Source organism: Chiloscyllium plagiosum, unplaced genomic scaffold (genome assembly GCF_037043375.1).
Source record: "Chiloscyllium plagiosum isolate Xiang-an unplaced genomic scaffold, Cpla_swu_hap1 HiC_scaffold_33, whole genome shotgun sequence".
Taxonomy (NCBI): domain Eukaryota; kingdom Metazoa; phylum Chordata; class Chondrichthyes; order Orectolobiformes; family Hemiscylliidae; genus Chiloscyllium; species Chiloscyllium plagiosum.
The window spans coordinates 51,536,284-51,556,422 of record NW_028270171.1 but is presented as its reverse complement, the minus strand read 5'-3'; positions in this window follow the sequence as shown (position 1 = coordinate 51,556,422).

The window sequence follows — 20,139 nt, the reverse complement described above, 5'->3', positions numbered from 1 at the left end:
CTCTTCGGATTATCTTCAGCCCTGGCCGATTCAATAATTTCGTATCCCCACTTTGCCTTCCTGTTCTGCATCTTATTGACGTCCCGACAAGAAAGTCATTTGAACCCTGTGACAAACAGATTTTAATCAGCAAGGGATTCGAAGGAGAGCTGATATTGCAGGAAACTGTACCCGTGGATTACCAGATCAGCCGTAATCTCACTGAATCGTGAGAGCAGACTGTATAGGTTGAATTGCTGACTTCTGCTCTTGCATCTTATTGTATTTTTTTCTGGACTTCTAATTGCTTCTGTTTTTCCTTTATCAATAAATTTCCCGGGCATGAGAAGAAGATTTCCAGTGCAAAGGCTTAAAACCAAATATCATTTCAGCATCTGATGATGTTGTCCAATTGGTTGTTGCTTGAATATGATTCGCTTTTGAACATGGAAGGGAAAAGCATCATTCACAGTGTGGAGAAACTGTGTCTTGTACGTGTGGGCAGGGATTCAACAGATAATCTGCCTTGTCAGAACATAAACGCAGTCAGACGAGGTCGAGGTCATTCGTCTGTTTCGAATGTGGGATAGAATTCACTTGATCCATCACACTGTTTGAACAACAGCATTTCCACACAGGATTTTTTTTATTTAAATGCCCTGAAAGTGGGAAGCGCCTTAAAATCCCGGAGGATCTGTGACCCATCAACGTGTTGACACGAATGAGAAACGTCAGTTGCTCTCAAAATGGGCCTGGATTCAAGTGGTTAATTAGACTCACTGTGCACCCGCCATCTCACTGTGTGGAGAGGCTGTTCATCTGCACTGCTGTGGGAAGAGATTTGATGTGAAATCCAAACTACTGAAACTAAAGCAAGTTCATAAGTGAAGGAAGTGCCTGGTTTTTACTGTGCTTCATCGTGTGCCAAAGTCTCAACTAGAAGTTTTGGTTTCAATTCCAGCTTACTGTGGAGCTGTACCAAGGAATTTAACTGTTTCTTAATTGGTGATTGACTGATGCCCATTGTGTCTTCTTTCCGATGAAGTTAAGATTTCAGAAGAAACTAAATGTGTTCCAGTTTCCTCCTGTTCTACAGCAGCTAATTCATTCAAAATAAATTCTTCAAAGTGCCTGATTTTCTCCACATTGTCCAGACAGGAAATGCTTGTGTGACTGAGAAGTCACAAATGGTGCTAAGTAATATGCAGTCAGGTGTGGCATTTGGCGCAATAGTCACCACTGTTTTCTCACAGGGCCAGGGCCTTTGCTTCTACTGCAGCCTTGGGTGAAATGTTGTGTGGAGTTTGCACAATCTCCCCATGTTTGTGTTATTTCCATTTTATGGCCCAAAGATGTGCAGGTTAGGAAGATTTGCAATTGCTAAGTTATCCAAGGAAGTCTGGGTGAGACACTTAGCGATGGGAAATGCAGGGTTACTGAAGGAGGTTGGTGGATTATTCTGGGCGGGATAGTATTTGGAAGGCAGGTGTGAACTTGTTGGGTAAATTGGCCCGTCTCAGGGATTCCATGTTTCTGTGAGTCAAATAACCAACGCTTATTTTTTGATTGAACAATAGACATTGAATCAGCTCAGAACGATTGGGACTGAGACAATAACCTGCAAAACTCCTTCAGTGATGTGCTGGGCTTGGGATGATTGACATTCAGAAATTGCAAGCATTTGGGCTGGATGGTTACACCAAGAGTTACATTGTTGAAAGCACTCATGTTCTCTTTAAAATAGTGTATTTTCTGAATCTTGAATGAAATTAAGACTGCGTGCTTTGCTCCCTGAATGAAAAGGCTGGGGGACGGGCTGTTCCAAAATAGATACAGGTCACACTTCTCGGTGAAAACCTGATTTTTTTCTTGCTGTTTCGACAATAACTCCCCTTGAAACAATTACATTAAATTATGTCCAGGGTCCCAGAAGCTAATAAATTTTCAATTTTTGTTTTGCTTTGGCATCTGGAATCTAATCAATTTATTCAAATTAATGTGTCATTGGAGTGTATATAAACCAATATTTTGAAAAGCAGAGTGAGAGCTATTGCTGGAGAGTTACCTGCCCATCTAACACTTCCCTCTCTAAGAAATTAGAAAGCACTCTCTATCAAAAGTTACCTTTTTCTGCAAAACGTACTCTGTAAAAAATGAAAGTAGTTGAAACAATTGAGATAAGCAGATAGAAGTTGGAAATAGCGGAGCACATACAAACTGTGTCGACTTGAGATGAAGTTGATGTAATGTATAACAAATGTGTTATTGAAACAGCATGTGAATAGATTGCTTTCAGTTAAAGAAAAGAATATTGAGTTTGTTGATTATTTGTTTACTATTCGCAATAGATTGAAATAAAACTTGTTTTTTCTTTAAGTGCTGGAATAGATTACGATTTGAGGAGAGGTTTTCCGAATGTTTGCTATTAATTAATGAGGGACTCCACGTCCTCGTTGTAACAATGTTTCCTTTGATTCCAACAGTCTCCAGTTTTGCAAAAGCTCTTCAATGATGTTGTCATTCGGACGCACCCTTAATTTCAAGGGCAGTCAGTCTCACCTTGCCTTGTGAATGCAGTATTTTATCTATTTTGGACTATTTATGTTATGAGGACAAAAGCTAAGTGCCTCTGATGGAACACGCAGTATCAGAGAGCTGCTTATTGTTGACTGAGTACAACCTGAAAGCACAGTTATTACTCACTGCCATCACTTTGCTGATGGTTGAGCATTAATTGACTGGACTAAGGGTTGGATTTGTCCTGTTTTTGTGGATTGGTCACAACTGGGCATTTTTATTAACCTGTATTAATATGAATGTCGTGGTTCCAATGCACTGTTGTGAAAGCTGGAGCAGGGCATTGAGTATGATGACCATTATTCATTATATCGAAGGGAAAGACAGACTTAAAGGCCTAAATGTTTTAGATTAGATTAGATTACAGAGTGGAAACAGGCCCTTCGGCCCAACAAGTCCACACCGACCCGCCGAAGCGAAATCCACCCATACCCCTACATTTACCCCTTACCTAACACTACGGGCAATTTAGTATGGCCAATTCACCTTACCCTGCACATCTTTGGACTGTGGGAGGAAACCGGAGCACCCGGAGGAAACCCACGCAGACACGGGGAGAACATGCAAACTTCACACAGTCAGTCGCCTGAGGCGGGAATTGAATCCGGGTCTCTGGCGCTGTGAGGCAGCAGTGCTAACCACTGTGCCACCGTGCCGCCCACCGTGTCTGCCTGCTATACCGATATATCAAAGCTGGGGACATTTGGGGTGGGAGAACTAGTATAGAATCGTCCAGGGTCTCCATGATTTCACGCTTCTGCCTGGAGATTACTAAAATGTTTCCGTCTTAACTTGTGCACGGATTGTCCTGTACGCCCCCGTCTGCCCCATGAAAGAGACAACCTTTGAGATAAGTAGTTCATTTCCAGTCTGGCTTGTTCATAGTAAGGACCGAGTGAATATCTCCCTTACCTGTCTACGCTGGCACTCGCCTCATCCTCGTTCGCTCTGCGTTTGGTGGATTAATCTTTCCGCCCCCTACTGTTATTGGACAGGAGCCGCTGTCAATCACCTGTTAAGCGGACATATGCAGTATCATGTGAAGTGTTGGTGCCTGGAGCCATACTGGCTGGAAAAGGAGGCTTACTAACACTGGGAGTGTCAGTAATACCCAATGTTGGCCGAAAAGTCTAAATAAGACTGTTTATTACTTTGTGTTAGCGTCAGCTGCATAGTTTCCTACAGTAACAAGCATAGTGTGAACATTCCGAGCTGAATATCGTCGAGTTACAAGGGAGAGGGACTGTGGACAGTATTGAAAATTAGAAACACTGCCTTAAATCATCGCAGTATTTATTAGAGTTAACTAATCAGCATGAAGTGAAGCAGAAAGCAAGATGGCTCTCGAGATGGATTCAAGATGCAGTTGAGTACAAGCGGAAGAACAGGAACGAAGGGAAAACTGGCAGGTTGAGAGAAATCACATTGAAACAAAAGTCTCCGGCAGTTAAACATTTCAGCCATGACGTTAAATTGGAGAAGGCAGACAAGGAAATTCAAAACAATTTTTCAAAATCATGTGGGTACAGTCCAAAAGTGATGGTGAGAAAGTGTTCCCACTCGGAAAAGCTTTGAGAGAAAGAGTGGAGAATTAAAAAAAATAACAAAAGAAGAAAATGTGATGCAAGAAATAAACTTCACACAACGACATAGTTCGAATTTGAATTTTTTATGGATCTGTGGTTTGGGCTTTTCCAGTGACGGGCAATAAAACATTATTTTATAGGGAAAATTACAGGATTACAGCGGGAAAAGTCAGGGTAATGACACAAAATCAGAAAGCATATTCGGGGAATCGTGTTGACCCAAAGGGTTGAATGACCTCCTCTGTACTTGAACAATTCTGTGATTCAAAATTACTCATTGAATCTCCACACAATCACTCAAGAACATGGCACTAATATTTCATGTTCAGTCTGGTTGCTGAACAATGCTGTGATGAATTATTTGAGAGAATCATTGACTAACTTCACTGATTCCAGATGCAATTTTTTAAACAAAAGGCTTCATAAATAAATTATCCGTACCAGAATTTCAAGTTTGTGGAAGCACGAAGAAGAATCTGGGAAACAGATTTATAACTTTGAGGTTAACAGAAAGGAAAACGTTTTGACACGAACTGTTTTCCCTGGCAAAATCCCTGTTCTATATTTGGCAGAGCTGAATTTTGTGCACTTTTTTCTAATTGATTAGAAAGACAGTATTTGCTGATGGGAAAATTAAACAAGACACTTTCCTGAGATCTGAAAGAGCCCCGCGTTTCATCAGCAACTGAATGCTCCCTCTCAATGTGTTCATGTGACAAGTTTACTAACATTAGCATTATTGATTCCCGATGTGGGTAAATGGGCCATTCAGCTTAAAATGTCCACAACAACTTACTGCACAGCATTCATACAAGAGTCACCCCTCTCCCCGCCAACTTTCCAAGACCAGTCAATATAAACCTGAACACTGTGGGCAATCCACTTCACCAGCACACATTTGAACTGGAGGAGGAAATACGCACATTCAAGTGGAGATTGTGAAAATTCCACACAGACTACCACCCAAGGCCGAGGTTGAACCCAGATCCTTGGCATTATGAGGCAGCAGTGCAAACCACCGTGACAGCCTATTGGTATAAAATTGCAATAGTACATAGAAACTGAGTTGGTGTTCCAGTGAACAGACTATGGAAAGATTAAGAGTCAGTTATGCAGCCATAAATTCACTTGCTTCCAAAATTTGTATGTTTTCCCTGAAACCAATTCTGTGATTGTTTGATGTTTGCAAAGACCAGCCTCCTCAGCAGTGAATTGATTCAAATATAAGGAAATTTCTCACCGTTATCCAGGGCATCCTTCTTTCAGTTAGGGTAAGGATCGTGGATGTCACTGACAGAAAGGTCGGAGTAAACTCATATTACTTTCGGGTGAGCGCCATCACTATCATTCTCACTTTCCTTCTCTTATGTCTCACAGTAAAATCTTTGACCGCTGTCTGTTAATACATTTCCGTTTTTCATGGGAACACTTTGATTTTTCACATAGTACTAATTCTCATGAATGTTCTCTGCCTCCAGAGATTCAATGTTATTTGGACAGTGACATGGGAGAGGTAGTGAGCTCCTCTCTGACAATGGTGGATGGATCTCCACCATTCCTTGAAATCCCAAATTTTGTCTGTTCTCTGCCCTGATCAAACTGTGATCGCACACATAAGTACTCCATTCTCACATACGGGGGGCAAATTAGATACAAATCCAATCCGTTCATTGATATGGATCCGTTTCTTTTGATTCATGTAACATTTGGCCATTTTAATTCTGTGATTGAGTCACTTAATGGTGTCAGGACATGAGCAGAAGCGGTCAAATTTAAAGTGCCCCGCTCAGTCAACTTTAAACCACATCTACAAACGTGTCTCTCATTCACTCCTAATTGTCACTTTGTCCTAGCAACAAAAGCATTAATATTCAGAACAGCAGATGAACTCGCTTCCAATGTGTTTACACTGACAGTGTAATGAAAAGTCAATGCTCAGCTTAGCAAACAGATATTCAATGGAACTTTATGTAATGAGGGTGTCAAACTTATGACCTGATATTTAAAATCGCTTATTCTCCTAACATTGGCAAGTGGACAACACTAACAAGCTACAATCACATCTCTTATCAAGGCCAGGTAACTGTTTAACAGCCATTCACTGAATTAAATTAACCATCAGAGACCAGCGACATTAATGCTTCCTCATTAAAAAGTCAGTGGAATCCTAAAGATATTTGAAACGGAAACAGTAAACATTGGAGGAACTTTGTAACAGGTGTGGACCATTGAGCCCTTCGATGCCGTTCCAACATTTAAAGAAATCATGGCTCATCGGAGGCCAAAATCCATGTTCCTACCTTTTACCTTTTGTTGTTGGAAGTGCTTCTGAACATGCATCTTGAATGGTCTGGCCCTAATTTTAGATTATGAGCACTATCAACACAGAAATATTTTTGTGAACAGCAAAACATGCTGACTAAATGCGAAAGAGAGTCTGAGGTGTACAAAAAATATAGGATTCCGAAAAATATTCCTTCACACTGTCAGGGGTCGCAGGGGCAGGAGCCCACAAAACCAACAAAAGTATTCAGATGTCAACATTTGATGTAAAGGCAAAAAAAAGTGCTGGAAAATGGGACGAGGATCTGCAAGCCGTTGATTCTGACAAGAGCACGTAGAGGAGATTGATGGCTGATGACCAAACAGTACAACCTCGTTCTACAGGCATGCTTGGTGGTCTATTGGTTCGGATTTTGCACTTTTACCACTGCGTCCCGTCTTCGATTCCCTGCCAGTGAATCAGAACCTTATTGTTCCTGACAACCGCAACAGCAAACGCACACCAGAATCTGTGACAGGATTCCTTGCAAAGCCTCGGATCAATTAACCGCCCCAAGAACATCAGAGTCAATGTACTGGTCTCAGATAGAAGGGGCAGATGCCTGGATAATTCCTGCTCCGTCGGTCAGGTCAGCCACAATTCTCCTCAGATTCTGCTTCCCAGTGAATTTCTGAGCATTTTAAATCCTAAGATTGGGTATTCTTTTCGTTTCATTGCCATTCCCTGCAGCCACAGTAATTGGATGGCTGGGATTGGAAAGTTGTGCGTGAGCAGCGTTTGGGACTAATCCAGTCAGTGTTTATGCAACAGTGGGGAGAGGGGGTGGCCTGCTGTGTGAGTAACGATCTTAATCGTCCGAGTAAGTGATTGGAATCTGAGAATGGCAGAACAATGGCGTAATGGTGAAACCACACCCACTCCTACCCCTTTCCTTTAGAATTAACTGGTACATTCTCTCTCACCGTAACTTTGCCATTCTCCCATTCCAGTGGGACTGACTGTTATGTCCTATTTGGCAAGTTTACTCACTATTGTTCTGTATTTGGTGGAATTCTGTACTGCATAGGCTGTCGGGTCTTGCTCATTAAGTATATTCAAATCGAAGAAAGACAACGTTGTAAAGTTGTGAAGATTCATGAAGAAAGTTATCAAAACAGACATGAGCTCAGTTCATGGTGGAGCAGACTTGGCGTGAATGGTCTCTTTCTGCTTCTAAAAATAGCTGTGTTAACATGAATCTGCAAAGATGATCTGAGTAAAGTTCGCCAAGTTAAAAGTATGTGGATCCACTTGGGTCACTGAACCGATGTGAGACCTGCAAAGGTTAACACAAAAAGAAGAGTCAATTGGGTGATTGATCCGGAGTGGTCACTACACCAGGAAAAACAGGAAAAATAACCTTCAGAGCACACACTGATTCTGGCTCCAGTTAGCCTATAATCGGTTCTAACAAACCACCATCGGTGTTCCTTATTCCGATGGCCTCCTCTGTTCTTGTTTTGAGCGAATGCACGTCTGGCAATAGCAGCTGATATCACGGATGTGGATCTGTGACATGGAGGGAAATGATTCTGACTGTTTCACGCATAATTCTGCTTCTAAAGTTCAGTCAGCATTTTCTATTAATTACTATAATTAGTAACACTTAACAGACCATGGCATTGGAATTCTTGAATCCTAGTGACCGACTACCATGGAAGAACTCTGTTTATACCACACTCAACACTGCGTTTTAGCATTGCATCCTGCTATCTTTTCGTAAATGCTCCCTTCGGCTCTCTCTGGGTTGTGTTACACTGACTTTTTACATGTTACACAGGCTATCAGTGCATCTATTAGTTTGCAGGTTCTCTCTCACATAGCAATGCATTGTTTCTGTAGCTCAGTGGTTAGAACGTTGACCTTGTAAAGTAAAAATGCACATGAAATATCCCATTCTTCTTTGTCTTTTCAGGAATTTGAGGAAGACCATTTGGAAGGATACTAATATGCTGACGTAAGCAATATTCTAGTGAGGTAGGAAGAGCCAGTCGAGGCCGCAGAAACTGCAGAGTTACATGGAATAAATGTGGGATGTGCACGGACAGGGAGAGACCATTTCCTTCCTTTACTACGGTAAACAGAGTCTGGTGTTGAAGTCTGACATGGGACGATAATAGCCAAGTGCGTGAAGTCCTGTTTTTTTGGGGTTCGTCTCTCACCTTACATCTGTCACTCTCGGGTGAATGGATTTTCATGTTTCGCTCTGTGGGTCAAAATGAGGTTCAATTCCTCAAGTTAATGTTAACAAAATTGACCCATCTCAAACTTCACCCCATTATTTGTGTCGTTTAGTTGAAACTGGTAGGGAAAAAACATCATTTACATGAAACTTGTGAATGTCAGTGCACATAAGGCTATAGTCCAGGGTTGATAAAATGGGATGATGTGCTTGTTTACTTGCTGATTACTCTCGCGGACTCAATCATTTTGGAGGAGGAACTTATCTCCAGTGAAATAACGCCAAAAACTGTGTCATTAAGAAACGAAGCAACAATGTCTGTTGTCATCCCTGGTGATGCATTTGTTTTGATTCAGCACTTTCAGCGCCGCAGTCCAAGCTCAATTGCCGCTCAAAACCGTGACCGAACTTTGATCCTGACATGCAGTAGGGAAAACGAAAACATTTATCAATGATCGGGTGGTTGAATCGGGAACTCACTGTTAGGGTTTGCAGGGGCAGGAACCCACATAACCAACAAAGATATTCAGATGTCAACATTTGATGGAAAGGCAAAAATAGTGCTGGAAAATGGGATGAGGATCGGCAAGCCGTTGTTTCTGACAAGAGCACGAAGAGGTGATTGATGGCTGATGACCAAACAGTACATCCCCGTTCTACAGGCATCCTTGGTGGTCTATTGGTTCGATTTTACACTTTTACCACCGCGTCCCGTCTTCGAGTCCCTGACAGTGAATGAGAACTTTATTGTTCCTGACAACGGCAACAGCAAACGCACAGCATCTGTGACAGCATTCCTTGCAAAGTCTTGGATCAATTAATCGCCCCTAGAACATCAGAGTCAATGTACTGGCCTCTGACAGAAGGGGCAGATGCCTGGATAATCCCTGCTCCGTCAGTCAGGTCAACCGTAATTCTCCTCAGCTTCAGCTTCCCAGTGAATTTCTGAGAATTTTAAAACCTGAGATTGGGTATTCTTTTCGTTTCATTGCCATTCCTTGCAGCCACAGCAATTGGTGGCTGGGATTGGAAGGTTGTGCGTGAGCAGCGTTTGGGACTAATCCAGCTTCCACCTCTGTGATGACCCTGGGACATTGAATCGGATATCCTCAGGGACATTTATGGAAAGGACTTTTGCTTTTGACTATCTAGAATTGAATTCTTATCTCAGCTTCACAACAACACTTCATAAGTTTGTGAGAGCCGAAAGCCCTTGCTGCCGAGAACAGCAGTATTCGAACCTGCAATTGCCCAATGTGTAGATAGGCGCATTACCCATTGCGCCACTGGAAACGGCTTGGACAAAGCCTACAAACCTTGCTGTTGATTCGTAGTCAGGCACGTTACCCATTGCGCAACTGGCCCCGAGCTTACTTTGGGCGTGCATGCTGCAAATTAGTATTGTCAACACGGATATGAACAAGAGCTTTCATGTTCACAAGTTAAACAACTAGCAAAGATAATCACCGTCAATGCTTCACGCCAATGTCCCCAACTTTTTGAAGCAGCGAGTTTCGCAAAGAAAACACATCTGTCCTGACGTTGCTGGCATTGACTGTATGTCAGATCAAACATTCAATGGGATCACTGCTGATCTGATAAATTAAACTCCAGTTTCCTCCGTTTCGTTGTTAACTCAAGATAAACTCGAGTGTAATCACAACAATGGATGATCCCCTTAATTTTCGGAGCTTTCGAGTACATTAGCGAACTGTGAGTTTTCGCAGGAAATTGACTAATATGAAACGAGCTAAAATTCGCTTCTTTAGCTCAGTGCAGAGTCAGCCATATGAGAAAGCATTGCCTCTGTTTCTCTCTGCACAGATTAGATTTTCGACAGTGTGGAAACAGGCATTTGGCCTAACAAGTGCCCACCGACAGTTCAAAGTGCAACCCAGAAGACTCAGCATCCTCTGACTAATACACCTAATAGTATCAGCAATTTTTGCATGGCCAATACAACTGACAATATTTGAATAGAGAGAGAAAATCATAGAACCCGGAGGAAAACCACGCATATTCGACGAGTATGCTCAAACTTCAGAAAGACGGTCGTTCGGTGCTGGAATCAAACCCGATCCATGCCTCTGCTAGGGTGAAGTGACAACCATTGAACACTTCCACAAGTTGAAAATTGGCAGTATTTCTCTTTACAACAGATACATATACCTTGGGAAAGATATTTCCTCAATCTTCAAAGATGTGCACTGCTAAGATCTATTTCACTTCAGATTAAAATAGCTTCGCATCCTTTCCCTCAGCCAGATGTCAAAATGCTCCCTGGTCCATATGAACAGGAGCTGCACCCGGTGCGGTTGGACCTCACAGCCTGTTGTCCCAATGTTCCCTTCTCAATGTCAATAGAAACTTCTGCAGGTGAGGTTGGAGCTCCCAGCCTGATATTACAATAATCCCTGCTGCTCCATGTCAAATGAAATTGCTCCACGTGAGGCTCAAACGCCCAGCCACGTGTCACAATGCACCCTGCTCCACAACAATAGAAGCTGCTCCAGGTGACGTCAGAGCTTCCAGCCTCGGCATTTCACGCACCTCTGTACCGTCATAGATGGATCTCGCCCTCATTGATTACATCACTGTTGCCACAGGTGCTTGCTCTTCCCCATCACAATTTCCATTTGAATCTTCCGGACTGTATCACTCGGTTTCTCTGATTCTGGGCCTGTTAACTGGGATTACATGATATTTCGCAGCAGTGTTTACTTGATTTTGTGAGCAAATTAGAGAAGGAAACCGATGTTAAACTACATTCCTGTTGGGAAATACATTTCAACAATTCCCTGCAGTATCCCTCAAGCCTTTGAAGTTTTGTAGAAATCCATCAGTCTCAGCATTCAACAACTCAAGTTAAAAATTCACCCCACCCTGAGTACCCACATCTCAGACATTGTTTGTCAACTATTTCTGTTGTGCCTGTTAAGCTGTTCCTGATATATCCTCTGACACTATCCTTACTGCTTTTGAATAGCATTTTTACATGTGGCACGGGAAACGTGCTTTGCCTTGTGGCTACCGCAAGTTCAGCGTCAGTCTGAGTTATGGTAAAATACATATTTCACATTGTATGCCACGTAATGCCTGATGTCCCATTGATCCCTTCTCAATGTCAGTAAAAACTGCTGTAGGTGAGGTGGGATCTCCCAGCTTGATCTTGCAATAATTCCTGCTGCTCCGTGCTTAGCACACGGGGGGTGGAATCAGTACCATACTCCTTGAAAATACGCTTCGAGGCGATGATTTCGCGCCTTCAAACACCCGCTTTCTGCCATCTCAGCGTTTCAGATATCAGGATTCAAACCCATCCTTCCTCGGAGAAATCTCTCCCTCTACAATCACTAACCAACCTTTACGCTGCTCCTGCGATTTCACTGATGCATTCCACAATCTAACACTTACATTACACCGTGCAGTCTGTGTTGCTCGGGTGCTGTAGCTGGGTGAACGTGCCTCTCACCAGCATTTAACCTGGACCTTTTAACCAGTCGTGACATTCAGCTGCCGCGGTTGTGAGATTAATCATCATATAGCAGCATTTACTGACGTAGACCAGAAATTATTGGAGCATCAGGCTCAGGAAGATGATGCAGCGCAGTATGGAGAAAAAGCGAATTTATTGTAAAAGTACATTTTGTGTAGCTTTCTGCCTCATTTATTCCATTTGTTCATTCCGCTGTCGTCTGACTATTTGTGCAGTTCTGCAATTCACATTAAATCAGGGATAATGTAGCACTGGGAACGGTGCAGAAGAGATTCAACAGGATATTAGCTGATTGAAAATTTTGAGTTGTGAAGAGAGAATGGACAGACTGGGGTTATTTTTCTGAAAGAAGATTAGATTTTGTAAAGGCATGATTGAGGTATTAAATAATGAGGGGCATGCGTGGAGTAGATTGAAAGAAATGTTTACTTTTGATCGATCACCGCGGGAGATAGATTTAAGGTAAAAGGCGGAAAGAGTTGTAGAGATATGCAGTAAAACCTAAACAGCCAACGAGGGTTTCAATCTGGATCTCACTCTGTGGAAGGGTCAGAGAAGTAGACACCAGCATAACCTTCACTGGTATTTCGATGTGATTTTGAGATGCTGAGCCATACAAGGCCTAGTAATGGAAAGTCAGATGAGGATAATCAAGTTGTTGTTTCTGACAAGAGCGCTTTCAAGGGGCTTGACAGTTGTCACGCCAGCCATGTGCTTGATTCTTGAAGTCATACTTGCTGGGCAGTATGTAATGGGCAGGATTCAGTGCTTTCACCACTTTGGTCGGGTTTAGATTCCTAGCCAGGGAGACCGGAACTTATTTTACTCCCAGCATCACCAACAAAAAAAAGTGGAGCATCTGTCATGTTAGTCCGTTCAATGCCTCGGATGAATTAATGTCCTCGAGAACATCAGAGAAAATCTTTCTTCCTGTTTCAGAGGAGGAAGATGCCTCGGAAATCCCTGATCAATCCAACAGTTCATTCTTCATTTTCCTTTGAAACCGCTTCACAAGGAGTTTCTAAAGATTCTCAAAACTGCAACTTGGCTACTCATTTTATTTCCTTGCCATTTCAAGGAGGCGCAGTGATTGGGTCAGTGCTTTATGGAAATGGAAAATTACCCATGAGCAGTATGTTTAACTATTTCTGCTTCCACTTCTCTGATGATGTTGGGGCATTGACTGAAGATTCCTGCAAATCAGGAATTCAAACGTCGACTTGGCTTCAGTTCAAAGGGCACGATTGGTTTGTCAGTTTAATAAAACCCTGCATTGCTCTCGAGCCAGGTACGAGTCGAACCGACACTCTTCTGACACGTACTCAGGCGCGTTATCCATTGCTGGTTGAGACATGAATGGCAAGACAATCAGCATGTGGGAGACAGCATCACCACACAGACATATTTTCTCAATGTTAGGACATGTATAACCGATTATGAATAGTCTCTGAGAGATTCACGTGGCATAGATTCGCCATGGACTGGATGGACTGTCCGGCTTCTGTCTGCATGGGAATTACGCCACGTGTTTAAGCAGTCCCTCGCCCTATCGCTGGGACAGAGGGTAAAACAATGGCTCATTTTTAACTCTATATTCTACGATGGGCTGTCAGTAGCAACGCAGCTCCGGGCCGTCTTGATCATTGTCAGTGAGTGAACATTTCTCTTGGATTCTCTTCATCTGCGACAGTGGTGGCTCAGATATCGCAGCAAAGAAACGTACGCCCGTTTTGCATTGGACACTCGGCAGGATTGCTGCGAGAAGAATTCTGAACACCACACAGACTGTACTCAAGAGAACTCGTATTATTTACCAGAAGAAAGAATCTCCAGTGTCAATTTATCCCTTTCCCGCCAGCTCAGCATCTTTCTATTTCTCGGATAAGAGACATTTGGTGAAAATCCACAAATCCAGTTGCAAACCTCCTGTCGTGTAATTGACTTCTTCCATCGCAGGTGATTGACACTGAGCAGAAGAGCGAATGGACTCTGCCCTCACCCAGCACAGCTTACACATAGAAACAAAGTTGTCCACCAGTGGAGACAGCCTGGTCCCTTTTTAAGAGACAAACATCAGCATCAGGGAGCAGGGAGACAGAATGGGAAGCAGATACTCTGGAAACACTTTGATGTTTGGAATTCTGGAGCAATGTGGAATGGATTTTAAACTGAGAAAAAGTCAGCTTCTGGCAGAGTGGGCAGTGCAACCAGGCTGTGGCTCATTGCTCAAGGGATGTATTTTTCTTTCGGGTTTTCAGTGGTTTAGATACACCGTTCAAATTCCGGAAGGATCCATGTGTCCTGCCTGCACCTCCGCAAAACTGTTCGCTCGATAATCTCAAAAAGGTAGATTCTCTAAATGACGTAGGACAGCCTGAAGTCAGGATGGGCAAGATCGAGCATTGCAGTAAATTCAACAAAGGGAAGCACATTGAAAGTTGAAACATGTGTTTCGGATTGTTCGCTGTGTCAATCCGACTCCAAATGAATCTTTCAAGTGCATTATTGTTCAGATCTGCACGTGAAACTTCAGTTAGTGTGGATGTGAAGTGATTGGCGACAGCGCTGAGCATTTTGATGTGAATGGTGTAGTGAATGTGCAATGTCAGCTGTGAAGGTAGATTGGAAAATTGTGTCAGGTGCTGGAGAATAGAAAGCTGAAAGCTGGGCTTCCCTTACCACGGCAAGTGGTGAAAAACCTGCACTCTCACCAACTCCCTCACCTCTGTGCATCGCCCCATAGATACCTTCCACATCTGGCAGAGTTTACTGCATATGCCAACATCTGTTCGTTGTTCTCGTCGTGGTCTCCTTGACTTTGGGGAGACAGGATGCTATTATGCAGAGCGTTGCAGAGGATATCTCTGGAAAACAAGCACCAAACAGTCCACCGTAATGTAATCGACTATTTCATCTTCCACTCCCATTCTGTCATGGCATGCAAGTCGTGGGCCGCCTCCCCCATCAAATACAAATTGCACGATGAGTGGAGGAAGACCACCTCAACTATCTCTTTGGGACCATCCAACAACTCGACATCAACATTAACTTCTCCAGTTTCTTCATCTCCCCTCCCCTCCCCCCAGCGCAGGTCAAAACCTCCAATACGGCACCGCCCTCTTGAACTGACCTACCTGTCCATTTTCCTTCCCCCACCTATCGTTTCTACAATCTGCTCTGACATATCACTGTCTCCCCTCAACCTGAATCTACTGATTGACTTCCCAGTTCCTTGGTCCCAACTTCACTCTTAACTCTAGGCCCACGCACCTTCCAATTTGTCTCTCAATCCCGTTCCAAGCCCACCCGCCCCATTCCTGATGAAGGGCTAATGTCTGAAATATCGATCTTCCTGCTCCCGACGTTGCCTGAACATCTGTGGTCCTCCAGCCGTCCAATATTTTAATCTGCTTGACCTGTTCTATGCCAAGAATGCTCTCGACAGAGAAAATAATGACGTGGAAATTCTCCAATGCCAGAAACGATCCAGACCGACTTGGCAGAAATGGAAAGTCACGAGGAAAATAATTCTAAATGACACAGGAAAAATGTGTTCGCAAAGGGAGTGGTGCATGTCTGTAACTCACTGTCTGAGATTGACAAGGAGTAAAATTCCATGGATGCAAAATGGAATTCAATGTTAACCTCAAAAGGAACAATGTTCAGATTTACATGGAGAGAGCAATAATATGACAGCAGATACAACGTTGGCTGCCCAGCCTCCTTCTGCGCTGTGGCACACTTTGCGATTCTGAATGAAATCGCATTTGGTACTACAGAATGTGGGACATTTGACAACGCGTATATTCTGCCCAAAAGCAATGAAGGATTTATGACTGCATTCTCAAAGTTACATGCTACATGAAGGTGGAAAACTAAGTATTTCTCTGAATTACTGAGAGCTTTCTTTGCAGTTATTAAGCTCAGGTGAGCGGAGTGGCGCATTTAGAGCTTAAAGGTGTGCAACCCCCGCTGTCAGTGTATCAAAGCCGTCTCCTCCTTTGTGGCAATTCCGCGAGCAATACAATTTGCTGTGCTTCCAGGAAGTAGCTGAGATGTGCACAGGGGAGGTGATACGCCTGTGAATGCCTTAATACCATTCTTTTGTTCTCCGTTGGTCTGCTATGATCTAAATTATGCAACCTCTCTTCACTGAGATGGGCATAAAGTCGTGAAATTGTAAAAAAAAAGTCAGTTGTGATGTGTTTTACGCCCTGCTGTAATTTCCCACTCTGTCTCACACAGCGACGTCCTCCCAACCGATTAAATTTAACAAATATAAGACTGAACCAAATCAATGTCTGCAATTAGATTTTACCAACACAGTGTGACATTCAGTCTCACCGTTAATATGGAGAAATCCTGTTTGGATGTAGATTTGCTCGCTGAGCTGGAAGGCTCATTTCCAGACATTTCGTAAACTTACTAGGTAACATCTTCAGTGTATTTCATACGAAGCCAATGCAGAAAATTTCTGCTTTCTATTTATATGTTTGGGTTTCTTTGGGAGAAAGCCGTCAGACTTCTGACCCTCCTGTTGAATAAAGATCACATTTACTGTGTCCAGTGAGTGGAAATATTTGCTGTTGCTGGGAAACATTGCTTTCTGAAACATAAAATTGGGTGTCCATAAATTATGCAATAAAATATCAGTACATAAAACTAAACACTACACTGTCACCAACTGAACGATGCGTCTACCCATAGGGAGGCGGTTGTGTGTTTATTCCCCACGCTGAACAGTTCGTTTTTTTTTTAATTCTCACACCGGGTGAAGAGAGCATTCACCAAAACGCTGGGCATTCCAACTCCCTGAAATACTATTCACAAATAAAACTGACAGCAACACTTCTCGTGTAATCCAAAGAAGCTGGAAAGAACATTTTGACCAATGACTATCTGCACACAGCACATTTGTTGACATGGAAAACTCAGGGAGGGAAATATCCGCAACACACCACGAGCCTGACGTGATTTAAACACGCAGCTTTCCGATCTGCAATCAGATGTGGCACAAGCCCACAGCCACACATTTATTACAGAACTCCATAAAGTAACGCTATTTTACTGCGACATTTTTACGTTATTACGAGCAACACAGGCCTAAGATTAATGCTTGTACTGTCTCGCTCGATCTCTACTCCTCTGCCTATCGAAACAACGCCTCCTTCTGTCTGTCTTTGTTTCTTTTCACTCTCACACTCACATATTTCCCCCCTTCTGCAATTCATTGTATCAATCTCTCTTTCCTCTGCCATGCCCCTCCTGCCATGCCCCTCATTGATTCGGCTCTAAACTTATCTCTCGCGAGACTGATTCGAGTCTGTACGTCACCGGGTGGATTCAGGGCAGAGACAACAACCGAGACAACGAGAGACAAAGAATGTGTGTGAGGTAAAATAGATGCGGACTAGGTTTCATTAACATTTTCTCGATATCGACCAGTACATTCGACCATTTATGAACAATAGTTTTTGAAATTCACCAAGGAAATTCATCATGTATATCAGAAATAAAAATATCCCATGAGAACAGTTGATGAACAGTAAGCCAGTCCCGGAATCACGTATGAGTGACATGTACAACTGTAAAATCCTGTCGTTGGAAAAACATTCCACTGAATGGTCCAGTATCACGTGCCACGTGACAAACCATATTCATGTACCAGGGGCCAGCTCATGCCCTATGAGGTCACGTTGAAGCTGGAAGCCTCGGAGACAGTTTATGAAGTAATCTTCCCTGAGGTTCAGGCAGGCCTGCAACGGGAAGCATTGATTGTTCAGCTCACATGGGGACATATCTCTACATTAAACAGACTGGAGGCAAACCTGCATTCCTTCCACTTAAAATGGAAAACACATCCGCCGAAATCCCTCAGGTAGGTTTGGGAGCATTTATTCCAGATGTTGGCTAATGATTTCTGTGAACACTTGTATAAAGTTTGACATGGTGAGAAACAATGCTGGCAAGATGGATGCCCATTGGAAGTTTAGCCCAGAGCCTGAAATGCTAGACCAATACTTAAAGCTGTGTTTGTGGGCGGCACGGTGGCACAGTGGCACAGTGGTTAGCACTGCTGCCTCGCAGCGCCAGAGACCCGGGTTCAATTCCCGTCTCAGGCGACTGACTGTGTGGAGTTGGCATGTTCTCCCCGTGTCTGCTGGGTTTCCTCCGGGTGCTCCGGTTTCCTCCCACAGTCCAAAGATGTGCAGGTCAGGTGAGTTGGCCATGCTAAATTGCCCGTAGTGTTAGGAAAGGGGTAAATGTAGGGGTATGGGTGGGTTATGCTTCGGCGGGTCGGTGTGGACTTGTTGGGCCGAAGGGCCTATTTCCACACTGTAAAGTAATCTAATCTAATCTAAATCTAGCCTGATTACAGTCGAGAAAGACTCCATAAGGCGAAGTTTGTCCGTGTTTCTAATAAAGACAGAAGTTTGATGACAATTGAAACTAAGGAAATGACAGATAGATTGCGAAATTGCTTTGAATGTAATAACAGAAAACGTCGTTTCCTGGTGACATGGATGAGTTTGCTGGGACTGGGATCAAGCTGTCGCCATCTCTCCACAATGGAAGTCTCAGCCTGTATTTTGATACAGTAAAGCTGATAGAGGTGAATTGCTACTTCAGTAACTGCAGTCTGAAGCTGAAAATTGCTGACACCCAGGCTTCAGAATCTTACATAACATTTTTACACCTCAGACACGATGGTGCATTTCGTCAGCATATTAAGCTGTACACCAAAATATTAGTGTCTTAATATGATTCCTTATCTAAGAATTAGGATTAGATCACTCAAGGTGCATGTTCAGAATGACTTCAACACACTGAGTTTGTCAGATGTTTGGAGCTCTTTTGGACATTCAGCAGTGTAAAGTGAATGATTTGTTATCTTTAATTCTGAGATAGACAGTTTTTATTGCAGAGGAGACAGTCACACTCCGTAGATTAACTATTACAAATCAGTCAGTGGTCAGGGACAGAAGGGTGTGACTGTGAGTGAGGCTGATATAGCGAACCAGTGGGTAGTACTGAAGGTGTCTCAGCCCTTCAACTTAATAGGTTTGAGGTACTTGCTCCCTGTGTGACTAACATAGCAAATGGAATAATACAGTGCAGAACAAGCCCTTCGGCCCACAATTTTGCTCCGACTTGTGAACTGATTCATGCTCATCTGCCTACACTATCCCAGCATCGTCGATATGCTTCTCCAAGAATTACCCAAATGCCCCAAATTTGGATGAGTTGACTACATTAGAGGGCAGGTCATTCCACGCACTTACAATTCTCTGAGTAATGAACTTGCGGCTGACAAGTGCCTGAAGTCTCTCACCGGTCAACTTGCAACTGTGCCCTCTCGTACTAGCTAACATCATCATCCTCGTAAGAAAGTTTATCACTTTCTTTCCTACTTTATCCTCAGATCATCTTGTATGCCTCTGACAAATTCCCTCTGAGCCTTCTTCTCTCCAGTGAGAACACAATCAAGTCTCTCAGCCTTTCCCCTTAAGATCTTCCCTCCAGATCAGGCAACATCCTAGGAAATCTCCTCTGCACATTTTCCAATGCTTCCACATCCTTCCTGTAATGCGGGTTCAGAAGTATACACAATATTCCAAGTGTGGCCGCATTAGCATTTTGTAGAGTTGAAGAATGACATTATGCCTCCAGAACTCAATCCTTCTACCAATAAAACTTAACACGTTATATGCCTTCTTATCAGCACTATCGACCTGTATGCCAAGTTTCAGGAATCTTTGTACATAAGACTCCAAAATTACTCTGTCCACCAACACTACCAAGAATATTTTCATTGACCCAATATTCTGCCTTCCTGTTATTCTTCACAAAGTGGGTCACACAGGTTTATCTGCATTGAACTCCATTTGCCACCCTTCAGTCCAAACCTGCAGTTTATCCAAGTCCCCCTGCAACCTGCATCATCCTTCCATACTCTACGCGACTCAACCGACATTCGTGTCATCGAACATAAAAC